This window comes from Camelus ferus, chromosome 18, assembly GCF_009834535.1.
Source record: "Camelus ferus isolate YT-003-E chromosome 18, BCGSAC_Cfer_1.0, whole genome shotgun sequence".
Classification (NCBI taxonomy): domain Eukaryota; kingdom Metazoa; phylum Chordata; class Mammalia; order Artiodactyla; family Camelidae; genus Camelus; species Camelus ferus.
The window spans coordinates 967,707-994,101 of NC_045713.1; the positions used below are offsets into that span (position 1 = coordinate 967,707).

Sequence of the window (26,395 nt, forward strand, 5' to 3'; positions counted from 1 at the left end):
AACGTCAAAGGCGGTGTGAGAAGTGAAGGGTGCCCCTGTGACCCGTGCTGCCATGAGGCAGGATTCTCTTGCAGGCTTTCTGCACAGGCTTGCAGGCTCACATGACTCGTTTAGAAGGATCACCACACTGTGCCACACGGGCTACAGCCCAAGCTGACTCACATCTAGTAACGCTTCTGAGTTCATCCTTACACGACATGACCAGAAGGATCTGAGAATCAATGGTGGAGACGTACCTGAATGTGTATTCCATTTCATTCCTTGGAGTAAATCTTCAGGTTAGTACAACATAAATTGACAAAGATACACACAGACACCCTATTTGAAAGCCTGATTGCATAATTGCATCTATGGAGAAAAGCGGGCTCATTCGGTATGCTAGGTCTTGTTTGGCTTGGTAACCCGATGCTTCTGAGACCCAAAACATACCCTAGTATAACCAACAGCACAGAAATCTCCACTGACGACTTGCTCATTTCAAGGTATTCATAAATAAGCCCAGTTTGCCCGTGGGATACAGATGGTTGTCCCTTTCCCATTGTGGGGGTGCTCTGTTCTGCTCCCAAAGTGTGGCCCATTAGTTTCATGACCCAGCTGCCAAACAGATCAAATTATAAGGCAGGATATTATCAGACCAAGGTCATTAAAGTATTACTGATATTTCAAGTGAAAACATCATCTTCCAAGAATTTAATTTCTTGTTTTCAGGATAAATTTCCTTTTATTGCTCCCTCCCTACCCCCAATATTGTGAAAACTAGTCCTTACTACGTACCTTGGGTTTACCAAATTGTAACGACTACTACTTTATCTCCTACCTCCTTTCAGTTGGGCACTTTAGCTTTTAGAAGATACCTTCCCATTTGTCTTTTCCCCCCATTTCTCTCTATTATCCACCGTGGCTTTTCCAGTCTCAAAATCGTCAGAAAAATAAGTAAAAAAAGAAATACAGGGTATGTGAGCTGGTGATAAGTGCTGTGGGGAAAATAAAGGAGGAAGAGGAATGTGTGGTAGGGAGAGTGGGGATGGGGCAGTGACCTTTGAATAAGGCAAGCAGAGGGAAGGGCCGGCAGAGGAGGGCAGAGGGAACGGTGATCACAGGCCTGGAGGTCCCTCACGCTGGACAGACAGCATGGAGGCTGGTGTGGGCCGAGTGCATAGGAAATAAGTGGTGGTTTTGGGGTGGAGCCTAAGAGACTGCAGTGAGGATGTGGGCATTTTTCCCTCTGAAGGTATTGCGGAGCCATGGAGGTTCACCGAGCAGAGAAGTGATACTCTAACGTTGGATCAATAGGACCAAGATCCTAATTTAAGCTGAACAAATCAAGGGCCAAAGAAGTGACATGCCGCCTCAAAGTCAGTGCAGAGCTTGAAAGAACACAAACACAGCCTCGTCTCACAGCCCAATGTTCTGCCCCCTCCTGGATGCTGTCCCACAGCTGTCTCTAAGGTTATGTTTTTCCCTCACTCAAGGCTTGTGGGCCAACTGAATGCTTCCCCCTTTTTCAAATGGCAATTTGTCCTGAAAGGAATTCAGAGTTGGCAGTGAAACAAGGCATGAACCTGTAGCCTACAGACTGTTGTCCCTGAAAGCAACAGCTGGCGTGTGGTTTACTCATGGAGTTCAGCAGAAGAGACAGAGCAACAACAGACAACTTAGCGTCTGGCTGAGCTTCGGCTGACTGCACTTCACGTTTGGATGGATTTCAAATTTGGACAGTGAGGCGGCTTTCACACGAAAGGCAGGTGTATACATCATACATGCCCACACGTCTGTATGCACACCACACTTGGACACACACGATTAAATGATGTGACTTGTAAGAGCTGTCCCTGCTAGGTTTCCCACTGTCTCTGGTCTCAGCATTAACCTTTCCCTGGCCATGGCTCCCAGCTTTGCTACGAGATTTCTTTGCAATGGAATATGCCCTTTGCTTCACAAACTTTCCCCATTTCTTTCAATAACTTTAGGGAAGAGCAGGGCTCTGGGAAGTGGTGGGGATATGGACTCAAGATACCCCTGAATCTGAACCCACACTCATGACTTATTTGTTTTTAAGTTTATTTACATTCAAAATGCAATTATTGAGGACTCAGAAGATGATTTACACTCACTGCTATGGCAGAATATCGCGGTTAGTAGACCCACCACTGGATCCTCTTATTCAACACGTTCTTCAAATAATTCAGATATTACTGTATCACAAATGCCTATTTCTATATCTTGATATTGGCTTTTCAGTATAATTATCTTCCTTCTTTATTCTCTAAATCTTATGATTTTAAAACATTTGAAAAGTGGTCCACATGCTCTTTACTTATGATAAGTTGATAAAGAGACCCTGGAGATCAAAACCACATTTAAATACTGAGATAAACACAACTCTGTCATACATGGCTAGGTTTTGTCTGCAAATACTTTGTTTACTAAATTTTGCATCAACAACAAGGTCCTACTGTATAGCACAGGGAACTAAATTCAGTAAATTTTAATAGCCTATAGTGAAAAAGAATATGACAAGGAATATATATATATATGTATGTATAACTGAATCACTATGCTGTACACCAAGAATTAACACAATATTTTAAACCAACTATACTTTCAACAAAAAACATTGAAATAAAATTGGGAGATGAAACTTCCACTGCCCAGGCTGCTGTCAGGATGAAACAATTCAAAGCAGGCCAGGTATCAGAAACCCCCCTAACAAATCAAAACCCCATGTGGGATCTTCCTTTTCAGCAGCACAGGCTAACCGGCAGTGATCACCTGGAAATAGGGTTGAAGTCACTAAGATCATTGGCTTGGGAACGCCGTGGCCACAGGGGTGGGGGTTACTGCAGCACCTACGAGAATGACGGGGACATCCTGCTGCTGAAGCTGCTCCCCAGGCCACAGCCCAGAGCACAGCAGTCAGGTCTGAGGTGTGGCCGGGAGCTCACAGCTCCACAGCCCCTTGGAGCCCTGCGGTGCTGGTGGAGCTGGGACCGCGCTCGTCCATCACCCTCCCTGGTACCCAGACTCGGGAGTCTCCTGGGGGAATTTTTCTCTTCCTCATACTTCTTGTCTCAGCCTCCTGTGGAATCTGGTCCATGCCCAAGGGAAGGAGGGCTTTAACCCTCCGGGACCCAAATCCAACATAGTTTGGATACAGGATGAAACTTCATGTTTACTCACCTGGTGCTCCCTTCTTGTGCTGAACTGCCCTCCCCTGTCGATGGCATTAGTTCGTATTAGAAGTCCCGACTTGCTTGTCCTTAGCTAAGGCTCTGAGCCTCTTGCCCAGTCTTCCTGAGTGGAACCACTCTTCTGTGGCAGAAAAGCTTGGGTGGTCATCTACGCATCATTGTCCTCGGTCTTTTGGGTTTTCTGTTGGGATATGGTTCTTGTGCAGGGATATCAATTTGCACATGAGAAGCACCTGTAGACATTTTAAAAAGTACAGACACTGGATGCGCCCCCCTCTGCAGTCAAGGCTGGAAGTTTTCTTCCTGTAGCAGGGGTTAGACAATCATGTGCTTGGGAATTGACCACACATATTGGCATAATCACAGTAACTTGCCCTTTACTCACTGCTTGCCACGTGGCATTTTCTACTTCATGTTGTCTTTGTACCTTCATTATCACATTTAATCTCTGCATTATAGATTATCACCGTTTCTGTTGAGGACATTCCCACTTGCTAATCTTGAATACAAGTATCTTTGATTCTCTGAATCTATTTCATTCCTGAGTTTCCTGTTCCTGAATTTAAAGAGTGAATTATGGACAAATGTATTTAAGATTCTCCTACTATATGTATCTGACTCATCCTCTAACCAAATCATATCTGGAGAAGAGAGATTTTCTCTTTTAAACATTTGCTTTTTCTTACTATATAGTAGTGCATACCCACGTGGAAAATGTAGAAAACATATAAAGTAAGAAAATTACAGCCATGCATTATCTAAACACCAAAGGACAATGCTATGTCATTTTGGGCATTTAACTATTTTTCTTAATATTTTATCATAAAATTTCCCTAGGGAAGTTGCTTAACCCTGGAATTGTACTAGCCTTTTGTCAAGTACAGAATAACATTCCCAGAAATGACCCAAATATCAAAATAGTATGTGAGGCTGGGAAGGCCACAGGGCTCTCAGCTTATTCTCTGAGTCCTAAAAAGAATGCTGTTAATTCACTGATGTTATGCATTCGATTCCTTTGAGTCACTCACTCAGCTGGCTCGGACTGAGACTTACTATATACCAGGTGCTGATCCAAGTGCTAGGGAGACCCCAGAGGGAGCCTGGATCACGGCATCACTGTCCTTCTTCATTTGCTCCCAAAATCCTTCTCAAGAACCCCACATTAATTGCGGGTGTGGAGGCAGGTGAGTTATGGTGAAATTCATTTCATTTTGTTCCTTTAGACATATTTAAATAGCATGAAAGTAGTAGCTAACTTTGATAAGTTTTCTTTTCCCTTCCTATGTATTTTTGAGGATGGGTATAGATTTGGTGCAGCAAGAGTAACTGATAAATCTTTGTTATGTTAGGATTTTATATGAAAAAATAAGAAGGAAACAGGCACCTTATACAAGAAGAAGAGGCAGTGAGGAAAACACAAACCACCCTCAAACTTGGCTATCATTCAGCATTCCTGGTTTTCAAACAAGGGAAACATAATTCAAAACATATTCCCTAAATATTTCAGCCCATAGTAGAAATACATGGAGGCAAAGTTCAGCTCACTGGAACCTACAACAATGTGCTTACTTAAGCGAAGGTATAAACAGACCACAGATACTATAATGCATCCTTTACTTTAAACTAGTTCATGTGAGCAAGTTTCATTTCACATTAATTGCTCAGTATCAATTTAGGAAATATATCCTTCTCCTTGATTGGTTAAAATAGCACACTGATAATCAGATTCAACAAAATTTAGTGTTAAATAATGAACCTATTTCCCTCAGGAAATGCTTTTGTGTAATCTGAGCTAAGTATTTCCTCTATCTGATCTATTTCTTTTCACAGAGAAAAATAGTATTATTTGCACATGACCTACTTTTACTCCTCTGGAAAAATCTGACTGTGAGCTCAGGGTAAGAGTTGTCTACTGCACAGTAGGGAAAAAAAAGATTCATTTCACAGCGAAGATCAGAATCTTTTCTTTTTTTTTTTTTTGAGGGGCGTGGTGAGCTGGGGGACAAGGGAAATGCCTTTGTTTAGAGACAGACCCCAGTAATCCATACTGAAGCTGAAAGATGAAGCCCTTGTGAAGAAATGTGGAAGGGCACACTGACACCCAAAGGTGTTCACTCGGCAAAAACAGAAAGAAAGAAAGAAAAAATAATTTAACTGCCCTATAAAGAGAATGGACAGAAACTTGGTAATAATGGAGAGAGAACGAAGGTTAGGGAAGGGAGGAGAAACAATGAAAGGGAACTTGGATGCGGTGGGCAGAATAGCAGGTTTCTGGAGCCTACAATGAAGGATGATAAGAAAAAAAGTAAAGTTTTAAAAAAGTAACAAAATTTAAAATAGTTTAAAAATTAAAAAATGAAGTTAAAAAAATAAATTTTTTATAGTGGCATGGAAGATTTTAAAATGATGGAGGTTTTTTATTTCAAAATTCAAGTTGTTTGAGTTTCTCCTCCCTGCTCCAAACATCAGTAAGGCCTGCTTGTGTAATTGATTTTGGGGGACACCACAGAGAGGGGTGAGCTCTGTAGTTAGGTTGGCCAGGAGCAGAATGCTGGTGTGGAAGGCAAGACAGAAGAGATATCAACAGTTTCATGAGAACAGAAACTCAAACCCAGAAATTATCTTAAAAAGCTTAGTGTGGTAGGCAGAAAAATGATTCCCCTTCCAAGATGTCTATGTCCTAATCCCCAGAACATAAGAAGAGGTCAGGTTCCCTGGCAAATGGGGCCTATGTTTGCAGAAGTGGTTAAGTTTGCTAACCAGCTGACTCTAAGAGAGACGAGCTGGATTATAGAAGTGGGCCCAGTGTAATCACCAGGGTCGTTAAAGGAGGAAGAGGGAGGCAAAAGAGGGGAGAGAGGAGAGGAGATGTGACCACAGAATCAGAGTCAGAGACACACAACCGTGCTGACCTTGAGAGAGAGAAAAGAGGTCACAGGCCAAGAAATGCAGGTGGCCTCTGGGAGCCAGAAAATCAAAGATACATGTTCCCCTGATGCCTTCAGAAACAGCCCTGCCAATACTTTTTCAGCAGGCTTCTGCGTTCAAGAACGCTACAAGGTTAAATTTGTGTTGTTTAGCGGAGACTTTTTCTTTTTTTTCCTACTACCATGACATTTGGGGATACTTGTTACAGCAGCAAAAGAAAGCGAATACTGTAAGCTCCTTGAAATGTTCAGAAATTACAGATAACCATGGACTGTCCACTTTGATATGGGATTGGGCGTATTTGAAAATCAAAAGGACAGTGTGACCTTTGCTAACATCTGCTTTTCTCATTTTTAGGAAGAGAACAGTAAGTCAAAACCTCTATAGTTATTTTTTTAGACAAGTGTCTCTTAAAACATTATGTAACCCTGTGCCTTAGGACCACAAGAGAGTCTCTGTTCTTAGAAGAACATGGATTCAGAGAGATAGGGTCTTACATGTGAGTCCCACAGTGGTCTCTTATTGGCAATGAGAGCTTGGGCAAATCATTTACCCTCCTTTAGCCACAGAATCTTCATTTGCAAAAGGAAGATAAGAATAAGGATTGTTTGGGTGATTAAATTGTACACACACATGCGCATGCACACACACATATATGTACAACATTTAATACAGTGACTAGCACATACTAGGCACTCAACAAATTCCTGTTATGGATTTTTAAATGCATGTGTAAAAGGAGGAGAAAGTTGTGGGAAGTTGTGGGAAAACTTAGTTCACGGCCCTAAAAAGGGCCATCTCTCAAAGGGCTCTGATCAGTCAGTCCCTAATGATGTGCTCATAAGCAGAAACTATAGCACTTGGGGATTTAAGTTAAACATACAAAGGAAGGTATCTAAGCATAATTATTAAACAGCAGGTACGTTTACACTGTTGGCTGGATCATCTTATCTGGAGAGCTTTAATAAGCAGAGAGTCTCCCCTGTTGTAGAGATGGGCACGCAGGAAAATGACATGGATGGGTGGGCCGTTCTCACCCCAAGGTCACATGACTTAGTACTCACGGAAGTAACACCTCTTGTATGTTATTCCAGACGGACTGTTCTCCCATGATTATTGTCAGCTGTGTCTTCAGTTCAAGGAGACAGCCACCTGGGTCACACTGGAATATTAGAAAGAAAATCTCATTTAAATTTTAGGTAGCTCTAAAATGAAATAAAGTCAGTATTTTATGCCTAAAAAAATCTGAGAAACAGAGAGCAAAGACACTCTTCATTGGGCAACTAAGAGAAAACCTGAAACAGGTTAGACTGTCAGAACACAAAGCTGTATTCACACGTCTTCATTTCTGTATTTTCACAGCCAATACACCAGATCTCCCAGATAAGTCACAAATCTGCCCTTAAAGAATGTGATGTAGAAACACGAGGAGTAATAGTTGACAAACTGGAACAAGAACACCTTCATGGCTAGGTTGTTCTCATAGTCAGTCTGGTCCTTGGGAGCTCTGCAGCTAGAATAAAGAAAAGTTAAGTCTGCAAAACTGTGAACGGCTTTGAGACCCTAATCAAAGCCACGGACACATGAGTTAACATGCTAAATATGTATATATATATATATATATATATATATATATATATATATACACACACACAATTCACACTGTTTTCATTTAAGCTGTTTTGAATTCCTTAACATAGCTACTATATTAATTCCAAGTGTACACACTTTTGTAAGAATTTCTCCCACTATGAACGCAATATCCCACAAGGCAAAACAAAACAAAACAAAAAGTCAGCTGTTCCTTAAAATTTATAAACACAACAGTATCCAATGGGCAAGAACTGTCCTCTGTCAGGTGTAAGTTGACAGAAAGCTACTTTTGAACATCCTGCTAAATGATATTCTCTTGTCTCCCTGAGTGGCAGGAAGGTAGGACTATTGAAGAAAACAAACAAAACATGGGGCAACTTGCTAGAAGCATTTGGGGAACATAAAATGGGTCATCCTCCTAGTTCAGAATTTGAATTGGTCTTAGTGTTTTCAGAAGATGACCACTGAGCAGACCACTGGGAGAACAACCCAGCCACATGCAGCGGGTCTGAAGCACTTAACTTGGGCCGCTACGCCACTGGCTGGGATACAAGCCAGAGAGAAGAAACATTTATTATAGAAGCCACAGCTGATGAGAATGGAGCTACACTAACAGGAACAGCATGCAGGGAAGACACATAACACTGTGATTACCTGTCCTCTCCATAACGCACAAGCAAATCTGCCACTGGAACCACGACCCTCTTCTACTTATTTGCAATACAGAGAGTATTTACTTTCAACAATAGGGTACATGATCTAATGTAATTGAAAATGTTATTCAGCACTGGCCTATTTAAACAGAGCTTGGACATACTAATGCTTCCTTTGTCCTTTTTACTAATGCAAAGCTGGAGCTAATTCACTTCCCATATAGGCTAGAGAAATACGTTTACACTTTAAGTTTTCTAAAGACTGTAATGTACTGGAATTGAAGTGCCTAAAAGATACCGTCTCTGTTTTGACCTGGTTCTAAAACTGGTGTAGAAATGACCTCAGCTACAGGAGGAGCTTACCAGAGTCAGTCATCTTGATTGCCACTTTCTCATATATGGGGTTCAGGGTCACGATGATGATAAAACTGATGAGGGAATCAGTGATGGGCGTGGCCCAACTGCACAGTCAGATACTTCTGGATTGGGTCTCTTCCATTCAGGTTCTTGGGAAGTTTTGCAGAAAATACAATGAACACTGAGAGTCCGTAGACAATGATACCAATAACTGAAGCAATGGTCAACAGGACCTGACAACCCAAAAACCCAGCAGCATGAGACTCACTAATGATCATATTTTTACACAGAAAACTAGCCCCCAACCCACGCTTAAACCGACAACATGCATGTGCTGTAAACCTCACATAAACGTGAGAAGTGATGTAAATCGCACGTAAATGCCACAAGAGACGTGAATATCAGACATGTTAAACTTTAGGGGAGGAGGAATGAAGGATGTCAAAAAGAATGAGTGCATCCACTAATGTAACATGCTGACAGCAGGAGCAGCTGTGTGCAGGGCATAGGGAATAGATGGGAACTCCACTTTCTGTGAATTTTTCTGTAAACCTAAAACTGCATTAAAGAAGGAAGCCTGTTAAGTTTATCTTTAAATGGCTGAAAATGGAGTAACTGGTGGTATGTTCTTTTGGAGACTAGTCTTTGATAGCAGAACCAATGAAAATATCACTTCTACATCTATAGAATTACTTAATTATGAACTAGTTGTAACCCATGAAGGGGATACACTTCCTTTCAAGGGAGAACCTATCACTGATTCAGGGGTCAGCAGGTGCTAGCTGTCGTCTTCATTCTGAATAGGACCAGTGAATCTATGGACATGCCCTGTGGGAAATACTGGAAGTGACAGTAGGTCTCTGCTGATGAAAGCTTCACATGCTTTTCATACTCCTTGAGATCTTAAAATGGCAGGTATTCCTACTCCCTGCATTTGCACAAGATTCATGTCCCTGATCCATTGTAGTTCTGACTGTGTGGACCCAAGGGCAACAGGGGTGTCTGAAGCATAATTTGCACATGCCTGTTAGGGTTTCAGTTCCTCACTAGGCAGGTTTTTTTCTGGCCACTGAAGAAGGCACATTAAAGATCCCATTTTTAAACTGTTTTCCTTCCATCTACCTTCTTGGTCATAGTCCAGGAGCATGTACTCAGTGTCCCTGGCCGCTCCTGATGGCTGCCCAAGAGAGAAAGCTACAAAGAACGTGAATTTCAAGACTAAGTGAACCACATCATGTTATTTACAGTAACAGCGGGAGGCTGGCTTGCACCTGCAGGGGAGAGAAAAGGGAGTGATTACAAGCCCCTCCTGGAGCCACACTCCTGCATCTGGATCCCAGCTCCAATGCTAGCTGTGGGGCCTTGTGCAAATTTCTTAACCTCTAGGGGCTTCCATCTCCTCACCCATATAATGGGGGGGATAATAATACCAATTTATAGGATTATTGTGATGAGTCAATTATTTACTAATTGTGAAAACAATTAGAACATTAACCACAGGCATGTGAAAAACTCTACCTAAGTATTAGCTAGGAATATGGTGACCAAAGTCTTAAAAAGGTGTTTTTCTTAGTTTTTAAGCCATCAGTTTGTAGAGAAAGCATTTTATTTCCTCCTCTATTCTCTTTCATTATCCTTTTCTTCACACTTAAGGCTTCATGCTTGTGAAAGGAATAACTTTTGATGTGTGTGTGATTAAATGTGAAAATTAGTTAAGGCTGAGAAAAATGTATTATAGAAGGTATATTAAACCTTCCTCTCTTGTACAGCACATATAGGACATTTAAATAGTATGGATTTTTAAAAAGTTTGCATAATAATTTTTAATTATGTATTAAATAATCATAATAGTTTAGATTCTTTAAATGCTTTCTATTGCTTCAGCACACATCTATTTTTCTAAATCCTCACAATCACCCTGTGGGGAAGGGAATATTATATCTCTTTTGTAGATGAGGAAATAGAGCCAAGTGGAGATGATGCATTTTGCCCCATATGAAGCAACTATTAAGTGAAAGAACTGAAATACTCAAAGAGCCCAAAGACAAACTGTAGAGCACTGTCTCCTACATGGTCTGTGAAATCAATTCTAATTCATTTCAGAACTTTTACAAACTTGACACATTTCCATTTTTCTTCCAAACACTCAATGGGTTCAGTATGCCTTAAGAAACAGGAAAGCTTTCCATTTCCCTTCCTCAAGTTTCTTCCTACTTATCACCTTTTATGATCTTAATTTTAATATTTGCTCATTAAGGAAAATTTGAAAGTACTCAGTAGTGGACAGAACTGCTGTCCTGGATCTGTCCCCAGTCTTAGATGAGGACCCAGATTTTGCTTTAGGATAAATAACCTCCCTTCTGTTTTTAGCCTTGTGATTTAAGCTCGATTGACCCACTCTTTCTGAAGCACCAGAGGTAGATCTTAGTTGGTATAAGACAAATAATATCCCTCATTCTATTGGCCTCGCACATGATTTGAGAATTGGCAATTAACCCAGTAAGAGCCACTGTTATGTGAGGAGATACTTGATGGTGCCCATGTGAATGATGAGTTTCCACTATCAAGAGAGGAAGCTGCCAAAAGAGACCTCTCTTGGCTTGGATGGATGTGTGATCTGGGATGCTGAGTGCCTAGAAGCAGCATGCTGAGACATCCTTGGACACAGAATGAAGACAGGACAAAACCAGCCCGTGACATCATCTGGGCTACAGTATCTCTCCTTGACTGGAGCCAGACCTCAGACCTGAGATTTTCATTTACAGGAAACAATAAAAGCCCATGCATCCCCATTTTTTGGTTGTCGTTTAAACCAATTGGAGATTGATTTTGTCACCTACAATCAAAAGACTCCAACTCTGAAAATGAATAAAAAATAAAATAAGAAAAATGCTTCTACCTATAGACATAATTCTTTCAGAACTGTGAATTGTATATTAAAAATCATTTTATATATTAATTTTATTCTGAATTCTATCATAAGCATGACATTTTGACCCATAAAATATTTTCATGGACACATTTTTCACGGCTGCATAATATTCTACTATGTGAAAGTGTTGGAAGAATATTTTAGCTGAGATTTTATATATATATATACGTATAAAATTATGTCTGTGACTTGCATCCATACTGAATTTCCCCTGCCATTTTGAAATACTTCCTGATTAAATGATTTTGAAAGCTGAATTAGTGGATCAAAGCATATGAATATTTTTGACACTTGATATGATCTGCCAGACTGCTTTCTAAGAAGGCTCGAGGAGTACACCAGAAATTAACACAACATTGTAAATCAACCATACTTCACAAAAAATATCCAGTAGCCTAGGCATGGGATTGGTGATCACTGGCCCTTCATCCTCATAAACAGAGCTGTGTCACTTGAGAGGTGGAAAACTAATACGTTTTAATGTGCACTGACTGAATTACCATTGGGGTGTGACATCTATTTTTTCCTTTGTGAATCTGTGTTTGTATTCTCTGCCTTCTACGCTCCTGAGATTTTTTGGTGTTACCTATGAAGTGATCTGAACTCTCTATGTATTGAAGGAATTAGCCCCTTGTCAGATTTGTAAACAAATAACATCCTTTGGTGTTTTGTTTAAAATTAGGATGCTTCTGATGCATTGAAATCTTTATATATTTTCCTCTGAAACTTACTGTTCATCTAGAGGTTGTATATTCATCCATATTTATTTCTAGTTTTTTTCTAATTGTGTTACTTTTTAAAATGTTTCTGGAATTTATCATAATGTATGGTTCACTGTATGATTTCAATCTTTTCTTTTCCCCCCAAGTAGCTAACAAGTGTTCCATTTACTGAATAACCTTTATTTATCTCCCTGATTTGTACTGCCTTCCATCTCTTATATTAAATTATTATTGATATCAGAGCCCATATCTGGACTTCTTGTCCTATTTTCTAATCTGGCTATTCTTGAGATAGTAAAACTCTCATTATCTTATTAATTATTATATTACTAATATGATTTTATTCACAATAAACCCCAAATCAATTTTATAACTTTTGATATTTTGGAGATATGGTCTTTTAATCTAGAATCATGTGATTAAAGCATCTTTTTTGTCTTTCAGTAGTTTTTATTTATTTATTTTTTTATAGTTCCTAGTCCCCTTTTGTTAGGCTATTCTTAGATATTTTACCTTGCTTGTTACTCTTGGAAAATTTTAGAAATCTTAATGCCTCCATCTGGTCTCTTAATCAGACCCTGGAGAATCCTAACCACTGATCTGATTTGAACAAATGAGGTGAAAAGAACTAGGGGAAGCACTGTGAGCAGAAGAGACTGTGGAGCCTCTAGAGTGGTGCCCTGCATTGGCTCACATGTTCTCTGGAAACAGTTTTCTTTATGAGACTACATAGTTCCCAGCTTGACTTTGAGTTTTCTTAGCATTTCACATTAGATTTTAAAAAGTCTGTGGCAGGTTCTTAGCCAGAAAAAGAGCACTTGCACAAAGGGCTATATATATACACTTTCCCCAGGTGGTAAATGGAACACGCTCTTCTTCATAATTAAAAAAAGAAAAGAACAAGTTTAGTCAATCAAGGGATTACACCAATGAAATTATTTTTCTCTTAACTGGTCACTAAATCCTAAACATAATTTAAAAAATAATAATAATTTTCAGACATAGCCTCCTTATTCATAACTGCATGGGTTTCTTTCCCTTTTTTTTTTTTTTCCTTTTCTATTAACGATGTCAAACACCCAAAAAAAATATATACAGTGTTCATTTTAATACTATGTTTTGAAAATGCACATGTGAACAGTAAACTGTTTCCCTGCCATGGTCTGAGCTTGGGGGTCTGGGTACCTGATGGGGCCAAGCTGTAAAGCTCTATTTCTGAGCTTGCCTTAGATTTCAGAAGTGACAGTAGTGACAGCATAGAGTCCGTGCAGGACAGAAATTTTCACAGGTGTCTGCAGCTAACTGGTCTTCACTGTGTGTTTCTTGGTTGAGCTTTATGTGTTAATTAGCTACAACTATGAAGTTTTAGAATTTCAATTTTTGAGTTTATATTTAGATTTTTTTAGAGATGAAATCAGTTAGACTCAAGATTTACCTGGATTATAAAAGCAGATATAGTATAATAATAGCTGTAACTAAGTACATGGCCCTTTCTCTGTGCCAGACAGTCTTCCAAGTAGATTCTGTACATTAATTCGACCCATCATTACCACAGTCATGAGGAAGCAACTCTCTTATTCTTATTTTATATGAAACTATGGCACAGAGAAGTTCAGTTGTCCAAGATCATTCAGGAAACTAGCTGTTGTGTTCAAATATGAATTTAGGCAACTTCATTCCCAAGGTCTCACTACCACAAAGCTGGCCTCTCTAAACAATATAACATGCATTCACAATTAAAGTAAAATGCTTCAATTTAAAAAACTAAACAAAAAAGTTAAACAATTTTTTTAAATAAGGAAGAACAAAAAGTGAAATGAGTCTTCATCTTCAATTTTTCAACAAGCATGTTCCAATGGAAATTTAAACTTATTAATTGGCAAGTTTAAATTTAAAATTGGCAGTTTAAATGACCAAAAATCTTTTCTTCAATATTTTTGTATGCTGCCAATATGATGGGTTTTTGTTTCTCAGGACTCAAAAACATTATGAACATCTAATTTTGTCTAAGTTTCAGCTTTCATTTCTGAATGTACATTATTTCACCGACATATGCTTTGACCCCCATCTTCAGTTGTAAACAATGGGAACTCTTCATAAAGGATATTAGAAGCTTATTACATTGTAAAAGACAAATGTCACCTTCTATTGATGGCTGAACCTCATTTTTTTCATCTATAAAAAGTGGAGTTTGACCTGCTCCCTCCAGACATTTTCAGTGCCAACATTCTGTAAACCTGTGATTCAATTTATAAAGTCTATAGTTGGAGACATTTTCAGATTCTCCTAGTAAAAGCATTTTCTTTCCAAGTGTTATTCATGCTCACAACCTAATGTCCTGCTGCTGCTGACTGCAAGTACCATCAGCTCTAAATTATCTCAGCTGATGGAAAGAAGCAATAATACAGATGACTCAAAAAGTCATCTTTTCATAGTTCTGGAATGTTGATACAAAGATATATAGTTTTATTTTTTTAATTTTGCAGCAGGAGTGGCCGCAATAAATTTACATTTCAAATTATATAAAATGCCTAGCTCAGTGCTCAAACACTGTTGGCACCTCAACAAAGGTTTCCCTGCTTCCTCTACCCTTTCTCTGACTTTAGGATGAGAGCCATGCTTCTTTGTGCACATCCCAACCAGAAGGGGGAGCAGTGACTGGGACTTAGTTCAAGACAAAGGGGCACCTATTCTACGACGAAAAGGAGGCCACATTAATGAAGGCACATGTGAAAAAATGGGAAACAACTATAAAAACCAATGTGTCTTTCCTTCTACATCTATGTCATAGCGGCTATTTTTTTTTCCATTTTTTTATTGGTGCTACAAAAGGATACAAATCAATGCCTCTTTTCTGATACATTTATAATAGTCTTTTTCTTTTCCCCATTTTTACTGTTATTATGAAGGAAGGACCACACTTCTCTTCCGTGTCCACCATTCCAGGCAGTGCTCCTTCACCTTGGCTGCACATAAGAATAACCAGAGGAGATTTAAAAACTTCCCTATGCCAGAACACACCCCAGGCCACAAAGTACCATCAGAGTTTGCAGTGATGGAATCCAGGCATCAACATTTAAGGTCCCCTGATGATTCCAACATGCAGCCAAGGCTGACAAGTCCAGAAGTAAACAGACTAAAGTGCATCTAAACAGCGCCCGCATTTCCTGGGTAATCTCATCTATCTCCAAGTGGGGACACCTCGCCTCCTATTCTGGCCAGACTTGTTCTTCCTGCTCAACCCTGTCCCATTTGTACTAAAGTTATGCCTGGTGACGCTTCCAGATCTCCATAAGTAAGGTGACTAACAGAGAGAGAGAACAGCAGAATGTGGATCTTCAGTGATGATTGATGCTTCAGAAATATGTACTTAATATTTATTACCCTTAACACTTTGGTTAATGGTTAATAAAATCAGATTTTATTTATAGGCAATACTAAAGAGAAACATGAGTTAATGCCTTTTTTTAAGAAAAAAGAAAATGTAGATAATTTATTGAACTTGGGAAAACAGACTATGTAACTCTCTAGCTCAGGGGAAAAAGGTATTAACGTGATGGTCAGAGGCAGGCGACTGTGTCTGATGCTAAAGTACCTGCTATCAGCACATTATGCCCATTAAAACACAAATATCGGGGGAAGGGTGGGCATAGCTCAGTGGTAGAGCACAGGCTTAGCATGTACAAGGTCCTGGGTTCAAGCCCCAGTACCTCCATTACAAAAGAAAGTTAAAAAAAAGCACAAGCAACCATCATAATTTAAAAGCAGTGCACGGTCCACCCTCCAAGTCTTCTCCTCACATCTCTCTGTCTCTTCTGTCAGAAGGACCTGAGGGTGGGGAAGGGGATGAGAATGCTTTAGTAGCCCCTGCATTTGTATTTTCCACCACCCCAGTCACACAAAATTAAAATAATATTCTTAAATTTGGAAAATTGCCATATTCCTCAATCTTTGGTAAAGTGATTTTTAGAAATCATCATTCTGTTTTAAGACTCATAACTTAAAATAGTAGACAAAAACAACATGAAATGTTAATTGAAAATGTGTCTTCAGGGTAAATCCCCTAAGCCATTCTTCCAACCAGACTGATACACCTAGGACCCAAGTATAAAGAAATTCCAGAATAACCACTGTTCCCTCCACCATTATACCTGAGTCTCTTCCATGCTCTGAGAATAAAGAGAAAAAGACACCGTCCCTGCCTCCAGGAGCTCCTAGGTGCACAGGACTCATCGTGAAGTGATGGCTGAGGAAGCATGTTAAGAGAGCTTGGATAAGAGTTAGCACAGGGTGCTCGGGACAGAGAGCCAGAACTGTAGTGAAGGCTGTCCCAGAGGGGACCACTGTGATGAGTTCTGAGATGCCCTAGAGGTGATCAGGTGAAGGTATAATGTTAAGGCCATTTCTCCCTGGGGAGCTGTACATGCAAAGGTGGGAGGCCAAAGAGAGCCAGGTCCCTTCCAGGAACTACAAATAGTCTAGAAGTGAGCACAGGTTGTGGGAGGCAGGTGAGGTAGCCAGGTGGAGAGATCACAGGTGCACATCACACAGGACTCTGTGTGCCTCCAAGGTAGAGGAGACATGCAAAGTGATCTAGAAAGAGACAAGATAGAGGCAGGGAGACCTATTGGCAGGTTCATGTGAAGGCCTGCTGAGGCCCCGCCAGGAGGAGAGAGAAGAAAACATTTCAGCAGGTGGACAGATTGGCCACAGGTGTGATGGAAGGGCAGGAAGAGGTCACAGATGCCGGCCAGCTTTCTGGCTTTGGCAGTGTCCTAAATTATAGTGCCATTCCCTGAAATAAGAAGGGCAGGAAGAGGGGCAAGTCGTGAGAGGAGACAACTGATTCAGTTCTGGCTGGGTGACTGTGGGCTCCAGGAGAGATGTCCAGTAGGCAAATAAAAGTCTAGAAATCTGGAGAAAGGTCTAGGCTGAACCAAGAAGTTTACCTGTTTCAAGAGGCTAATGTGTGTGAGTGGACAAGCTCACGAGAAGAGGTGTAGAGGGGTAGCTCTCACCCTCCTGCACATGGGAAGCATCTGGGAACCTTTAAAAAATAGTGCGCCCCAGCCTGGAGTGGGGCCTTTGTACTGTTTTTTGTTTTTTAAATACTTCTTTCCTTTTTTTTTTTTTTGTTTGGGGGTAGTTAGCTTCATTTATTTTAATGGAGGTACAGGGAATTGAACCCAGGACCGCTTGCATGCTAAGCACGTGCTCTACCACTGAGCTGTACCCTCCCCATATTCTTTTGTTTTTAGACATTAGCTCTACTGAGCAGTCAGGGTTGAGAATCAACCTGTAGAGAGCAGAGAGCCTTGAGGTAGAGAGCAAGGATAAGCTGCCTGGAGTCCTGCAGACCCCACCAGTGGCAGCCAAAGATGCAGGGAGACTCTGACGGGCTGTGAGGAACGTGAACTCAACAGTCCCCAACGGAGAAGATGACAAACATGTTTCAAGCACCCACTTCCCAGCAGTGTTTGTTCTGACTTTACTAGTTTTCCATTAATACTGACTGAGAGTAGAAATAATCTGGACACAGGGATCAAATTCAAATGCTGGTTCTGACCATTCTTAGCTGCGTGATTACTGATTAAAAGGTTACCCGTCTGCCACGTGTAAACTGGGGGACCTAGAACCGTGCTCGTGGGCTGCTGTGAGCGTAATGAAATGACATCTATAAAGGCCCTCCTGACTCTCAGAGGTAATTGCTACTATTGTCCCCATTTGAGACACCAAGAAACAGAGGCACAGAAAGCTTCAAACATTTGCCAAGATGAGGGTTGGGGTCAGGAATCAAGCCAATGCCTTCTTGGTTCCAGAGCCCAGGATCTTCTTACGAATAACACGGCACAGCCCAGGCTCCCTGCTCCAAAACCCGCCTCCATTTGCCTCAGTTCCATGGTGCCTGCGCTGCACAGATGTCATAACTGCCTGCCTGCCCGCCTGGTGTCTGACCCCGGCACTGCTCCCTCCATCTCACACACCGCTTCCTTGGGCACACCAACCCTCATGAGGCCATTGCTGTGGCTACTTGGATGTTTACATGGAAACGCAGGTGGCAGCCCAGCTTTTTGCTATAGATGCTGCTGTCAGTGGAGGCAAAGAGCTCACAGTTGGTGGCGGAGGCCACTTCTGGTCTCCTCCATGGCTGCAGAGTTGGATGGAATCCTGTTTCCCTCTGCAACTTAGACATCCAGCATGAGAGATATGTAAGGCCATCTGGCCTCGCAACATAGAAATGATGCCACCGCAGTCGTTCTTATCATTGTAACCTCCTGGCTCCACCAGGGAGCAGATGCCATGGCCTGTTGTCCACCAAGTTTTGCTTCCTTGCACAACAGCTACAATGGGGTGAGTTAACACCGGACCAGAAAATCTACAAAGCCCTCGTGTACTATTTCCTGACACTTGCAGGTCACCCAAATACCCCAGATCCTCCAAGTAAACAACTAGTAAGAGGAATGGAGCTGGCTCGTCTGTCAGACCCCTGATGGCAGGATGGGTTTGGCCTCTCCTGCTCTCGGGAAGATCCTTTCTCCTTCTGTGTGCCCTTCCCCGAGTGAAGGAGACTGCTCTTTGTTCATGGGCTAGGGAGTATTTGTGGCTGTCTGACCAGAACCTTCAAAGTAGAGCTTTTGGTGAGAATGGAAGCATGGACCCACGTCTCATGAGCTCAGCTACCCAACAGCCTCATCTAGCCAAGACTGTGGCCGACACCAGGGGTCCATGTTGTTGAGTGTTGGGTCTGGAGAGCAATGCCTCCACCACTGAGAAGCTGCCCCACCACTTGTGCCCTTGTCCCCATCCAGGGGGAGGTGATGCATCCATGGGATGAAAGACTTGAGGGCACTAGGTGACCGTGGACCAAGCTGTGACTGGCCAGTCCTGCCCCCCATGTGACCCATGTTAGCCTCACATGCAGAAAATCCCCAAAGAGACCCCTGCTTGAGTGAATGGGTCACCTATAAGCCAACTGTCCTCAGGCCGCCTAAGAAGCAACACAGTATACACAGTGAGCCACCCACTCACTGATGTCCCCAAGGCTCACAGCTCCTTAATGGGACACCAGGTACCCCCAGCAAACAGAATACCCTTTCTTTATAATTGACTTGAGAATTCTACTGCCAACAATGCCTTCCACCTTCCACTTATGAAGTTCTTTCCACTCTGTCCCCTGCTCTGCAATTGTGCAATCAGTCCTGAGCTCCTTCATGAGACAGGAGGGAAGGGGGCCGGACACAGCCATTAAAGGAATGGCACAGCCATTAGCACCAAGATGGTGGAAAAGTCAACTCCCAGTAGATCTTGAGCTTCAATACACACTCACCAAAATACAGCAGGATGCTAAATGGCACTCCCACAGGTGCCAGGACAGGTTCGAGGCTGACCATAAAAGGTCAAAGGGTGAGTGGTGGCCCAATTTCTGGGAATCCCAGCACCTTCCCCAAAGCGGTTGGAATATTCCTCCCACTTGTTAGCTTATGAATATACTGAGTGCATAAAAAGTAACAACCCAACACCTCGTGGATGCTCTCTCTGCTGAGGGAGAAAGCCCACAATCTGTCTGTGGAGTGTGTATCTACTTTTACTTTAAACTGGAGCACCCAACCCCCACGCCTCATGGCCTTCCTCTTGCCTTCTGAAACAGCCCACTCTGTCTATGGAGTATGTATCTCTCTGAATAAATCTACATTTACCAAACTGTGGCTCACTCTTGAATTTGTTCCTGTGCAAACCAAGGACCCACACTTGGCGAGGTGCATCCCAGGGATCCAAATAAGACTTGAGATACGGCCATCCTCTCCCCCACATTTTTGTGTATCATACATTCCTTCCCAAAGGATCTCACCTTGTGCACTCCAAAATAGACAGCACTCATGTGTCCTGACCTGGATCTGCTTCTGTGTGTATCATTTCTCATGTCCACTAGAACGTCACCTTCATGAGGACAGGGATTTGGTTCTGTTCACAATGGAAGCACCGGCACATCGCAGGTGCTGGAGAAGTATTAGCTGAATGAATGAGCTGTGGGAAGTCCTGGGAATTCCACCTGGAACTCCTAGCCACTTGGGTCCCAGCTGACTCCAGTTGCTCCCAGCTACTCATGGCTGACCTCTTGCCACCACTCTCTGCTCTGCCTTCACCTGAGCCGGGATGAGCTGAGATGAGAACATACCCCAGAGAACATGGTGGCTGGTTCAAGAGATTGCAACACACTTGCCCTTTGACTGCTAGTGGTTACTCAGGACGGACAAACTGAAGGCAGACCCATGTGCTCCGCCCTGCCCCACAACTCATTTGAAGAACCAGGACTGCACACAGGGGAAACGCTGGGCCTTTGCATCCTAAGGAGAGGGACTATGGGTGAGAAGAGGGTCTTTGTCAACTAACAGTCTCTTTACAAGCCCAGTCTTAGAAAAGCTCTTTAAAGACACTTTTAGTATCTTACTTGTGTTTCTGTAATCCCTCTAGATTTTGTCATTTTAATCTACACATCAGAAATACAGATGCTCTTGAAATCTCTATTGATTTTCAATGAAGAAAATCCTCAATTTCCTTCTCTGCTAAGAAAATTACTGCACTTTATATAAAAAAGCAGCTTCCTATCATGAGTTTCTATCTTCAAACACCTAATTTCACAAGAATCACTGAAGCAGGACATGAAAATTGTGCTGTGCTTTATCACCTACAGGTGGGCAGGGATGAAACAAATGAGGACTGATCTCATGAGGAGGGAAGGCTGGGGCTGTCTTATTCCTGCTACAGATGGAAGGGTACATATCTGTGAGGGGGAGGAAGGGCCAAGGATGAGAAACCATTTTCTAACCCACTTCTCTTTTTCAGAGTCCCAGACAAAACAGTGTGATTGTATCAACAAAAACAAGAATATCTGCACCCTTCTAAATGCACGCTACAACTTTACTACTACACACGACACTCTATCAGTGACCTAAAGGCTGATGACAGCTAAGAAATTTGCAGGGATCTTATTCTGTGCTCATCCCTTTTTGTCTTTGGAACCTCAGGCAATTTGCCTCCTCTCTCTGAGTGTCATTTTCCTCATCCTTCAAATGGAAGTGTAACAGTCATTCATTTGCTCAGTGTCTATTCGACAACAGGAGACGGCTTATGAAAACAACAACAATAAAAAGCAAAACAGCAATTCTGATCTGTGCTGTCTTCCTCCTCCTCCCTTAACTTGAACTTACAGGGCAAAATAGCAACTTCCACTAAATCCCGAACTTAAGGAGCAGTTCTGATAAGGAAGTCACAGGACTGCCGTGTAATCGAGAAATGACTTGGTGAAAAAGAATGAGTTGCCAGCAAATCCTCAAAACCAGTAATGATGCAAACCCTGGGAGCTACAGGCATGGGTGGGAGATCCTTAGTTTCCCATTTCACAAAACAGAGAACTTTTCAGGGTCCTTGAAAGACACAGATAGTCCAGTAAAACCACGCCATATTTTGGAGTACACTGGGGCCACATCACTGCTGACCTGCACTTCTGTGTGTCCCAGAGCGAAAGCCCTGTGTGGGGGTGACTGTGTTTGAGGCTGGACAAGAAATGTGCTGCCTTTTTTGCTCTCTCTCTTCCTGCAATAAAACAACTGCTAGGATTCTGGTTGGGAGCACTGCACTCACATTCTCTGGCAAATCACACACCAGGCAGCTGTAGCTGATAAGAGATAGAGGACTCTTCTATGAACATATAAACAGCAAAGGCAGGCAGAAGGCTGCCTGTGACCTTGGGAATCCAAAACAGCTTGTCCTGTTAATCAGGATATTAGACATCTAAAGAAAGTATGCACCAGATGAATATGATGCATTAGACAGCGTTGGTGGTTATGTCCAGCAGTATCTAAGGACAAGGCATGCTCTAGTAGATGGGAGCATTTTGGTTGCCTTAAGAGTTTTCTGCTGAAGGGCTGGGACATTTCATTGGGCCTTGAATCTCCAGACCTCTTTACTCACAAAGGCAGACAAGGTAGGTGAGCCAGTTCAGCCTTTATTCCCACTTCCTAACCAAAACGCTATAAGGTTGAAAATATATTTCTCAGACTCTCCTGCAGCAAGGGTTCCAGATGTGGCTTTAAAAATGCCCATCAGAGTTTGAGATTTGCAAATATTAACTACTATATATAAAAATAGATAAAAACTAAATTTCTTCTGTGTAGCTCAGGGAATTATATTTAATACCTTGTAATAACCTTTAATGAAAAGAATATGAAAAGGAAGTCATATATATATATGTGTGTATATGAATGACTGGAACGTTGTGCTGTACATCACAAATTGACACATTATAACTGACTATACTTCAATTAAAATATATATGTGTGTATATATATACACACACACATATAGGTATATTTAAAATGCCCATCAGCAGCATCTGTCACTGAAAGCAACAACCCAGATGAATGGAGGCAGAGGTGGGTGGAGGAGCTACGTTATTTTGCTGGGGTGGATGCAACCAGCATGGCAGAGATCTAGAAGGAATGGTCACAACAGCCACTCACTGATCTGCAAGTGAGTTAGGGTAACAGCTTCCTGAAATCCTCCCCACACCACCTGATGAGCCAGGTTTCTGACGTTTCTCTGGAAATCACTGGGTCCAGTCTGGAACTCAGGTAAAAATTAAAAACTGCAGTCAGTCAGTGAAGAGACTGGCAGGACGCTTTGGACAGAAGTAGGTCAGAAACAACAAGGAATGGGGAGGGGATAGAACGTGTACTGAGGACCCTGACTTCAGGGGTTGGTTGTCGATGCTGAGGACTCTGAGTCAGTAAGAGTAGATGGATTGGTGTGTACTAAAAGGTTAGCCATTGATTAGATAAGTGTGTGATTTGGCCTATATTTATTAGAAGAGGTTTTTTTTCTTTCAAAATTGACCATTTCTAGGGAGCAGAAAAATACTCTGCCACATAAAGTCTAAGTGCAAAAGAGATGCTATGGGATGATGGTGGTATGAAAAATTTCAGTTCTGCAGTTCCATGGTTTCCTTAATGAGGTGCACTGCAGTAGGTACTTAAAATAAAATAAGGTACTTAAAATAAAGGCATCATCATATGTACATATCCTTAAAGATACATGTACGGTGCTATAAGTGGGCCTGAAAAGTGTTCTGCATTCTAAAATCCGATGAAATAAAATCAGTAGCTCAATATACCTGTCGGCTCTATAAACATGATGTAGCTAATGATCACAGAAAGCAAGATCAGCTAGGAAATTTGAGATGTGTCTTTTCCAGTGTCAAAGTTATTATGTTTTGCTTAAAAAGCATTTTTTTAATTAGGGCTGTCAGCATCCATTGGTATACGGGGTTCAGTAGATGTGTTCAGATGTTCTAGACAGAGAATCAGAGTAGACTGAGGTTTAGACAGTAGTTAAATGTCTCGCCCGTGTGATCTGCACACACATATTGATATACTAAAAATCCTTAAAAGTGAGAACTTCATTAAAGCAATGAAAAAAGAGTTTAAAAAAAACAGCCACAGACTAGTGGAAGTTTTGTAACATGTAAAAATGACAAAGGGCTATTCATGAGCATATTTTTAAAAAAAACCCTACACTTTAATAAGAAAAACAACAAACTGACAAAAGGTTGCAAACTGCTCCCTGTAGGAGAAGCCATGCAAATGGACTCTTATGTGAATGGGGCTGGAGCTGTAGAATTAGTTATTCTTGCAAGTAACTCAGTTAAAAACAAATGCACATGGGATACACTTCTAGAATATCTGAGTAAAAATCTTGGAAAACTTACTCCTCTGTGAAGCAATGACAATGGCAAAATTTGTCAAAATTAACCTCTGCAGTACTCTGGAAATTAAACAAAGGCTTCCAGCAATCTGGGAAGTGTTTATTTGAGAAAAAACAGCTAAATCTCCATAAAGATAGTGAATTTTGTGGCATTGTAACTTGATCTACCCCCATCCCTGTATCCTCACCTAAATGGTGGCCTTTAAAAGCAACAGTCTCACAATCAAGGTAGGGGCAGAAGTGGTTTGAAGTTACCCAAAAAACCCATCCCCAGAGAGCTGTCACTATTTGACCTATCTCAAACTCATGCTGTGCAAATAGCCTATCCCCAGAGTGTTTGTGGAAAACAATCAGCAGTGAGTATTTAACATTACAGCTGCCTGAGTTAGTGGTACCAGTAGAGGCTAACTAGATGCTGAGTAGGAAACTTAGAAGGCAAAATTGAGTAATGAGACGTTCTGGGGGTGAAGCTACGGTTAAAAAGCTCCAAAAAATTCTGAGAATTGTAGAAGGCCGTACACATGTGTGGCACATGGCAAGGAAAGATCTGAGAAAATCTTAAGCCTTCAATTCTGGCTGAACTTGAGGTTCTGCATAAGCAAGAACTAAAGGCTACGGAAGAGCTGCAGACTGCCTGCCAGTGCTGAGGGCATCCCTCAGCACGCAGACACACAGCCACCTGGCAACAGCTCAAACGATTAACTCCAGGCATTGAAAGAAATCACTGTCCAATCATTATTACAGTGATGACAACTAGGCTTTCTGCACACACACTGATCTCATGGCCATGCATGATAAAGAATACAGACTTTACAGAATTTGTTCAGGAAAGTAACTAAATAAATAGCTGCAGCAGCAATGACAATGGAAGCAACAATAAACCCTGGAGATGAGGAAAATCTGGCTTTCAGGTCTGCAACATTTTAATATTTTAAATGTCCAGTTTTCAACAGAAAATTACAAGATGTACAAAGAAACAGAAAAGTTTTGCCATAACACATGGTGAAATGTAGTCAATAGAAACTCCCTGAGGAAGCCCAGACACTGGACTTACTAGAGAAAGACATAAACGAGCAATTATACATATCTTCAAAGAGCTAACAGAAACCAATACTAAAGAACTAAAGTATGTGACTATCTCATTGTACAGAGAATATCAACAGATAATATTTATATTAAAAACAAATTAGAAATTCTAGAGATACAAATATAATGACTAAAATGAAAAATTCACTAAAAAGGTTTCTCTGTAGATATGAACTGGTTGAAGAAAAAGTCAGTTAACTTAAAACTATTGAGATTACACAGTATGTGGAACAGAAAGAAAAAGGAATGTAAAAAAATGAACACAGTGTCAGAAATAGGTGGGACACCATCAGCAATACCAATGCACACAAAATGGGAGTGCCAGAAGGAAGGAGAGGAAAAACGAGCAGAAAGCATTAGAAAAGAAATAATGGCTGAAAAACCCTCCCAAATTTATGAAAACATCTAATTCTGTACTTCCCAGCAGCTCAACAAACTTCACATGGTATAAACTTAGAGACATCTAAACATAGGCACATCAGACTCAGTGTGTCAAAGGCAAGAACAAAGAACCCTGACAGCAGAAAGAGAAAAGTGGCTCAACATATACAAAGGCTCCTCAGTAAGACAAACAGTTGATTTCTCATCAAAAACCATGGAGACCAGAAGACAGTGGGATGGTATCGTCAAAGTGATAAAAAAAAAAAACTATCGCCACGTATTTTATATCCAGCAAAATGATTCTTCAAAAAAATTATTGGAGAAATTAAGACACTCCTACAAAAACAAAATCTGAAAGAATCCATTGCTAGCAGGCCTGCCCTACAAGAAATACTAAGGATAGTCCAGCAGGTGTAAATGAAAGGACACTCACCTGAAAAATAAAGAGCAGTAGTAGAGACAACTACATGAGTAAAAATATAAAACAATATAGAGTATTACATGTAAGTGTTTTCTTCTATTTGATGTAAAAGACAACTGCATAAAATAATACTTATGAAACTGTATAGAAGGGCTTATGAATGCATAAAGATGTAGTTTTTATGACAGTGACAGAATGAGGAGGGGGAGGGAAAAGATTCATACCAAAGCAAAGTTTTTGTTTAGTACTGAAATTAAGTTGGCATTAATGTGAACTAGATTGCTTGAAAACAAGATGTTAATTATAATCTCCAGGGCAACCACTTAAGAAAATACAAAAAAGAAAGAAGAAAGAAGAAGAAGAAAGAAAGA

The 26,395-nt window shown here is 41.2% G+C and overlaps 1 pseudogene; it reads right to left on the reverse strand.

Moving 5' to 3' along the window:
• The window catches only part of LOC116657645, a 35,306-nt pseudogene extending 16,737 nt beyond the window's left edge, over nucleotides 1-18,569 (reverse strand).
• Between the last annotated feature and the right edge of the window lie 7,826 nt (nucleotides 18,570-26,395).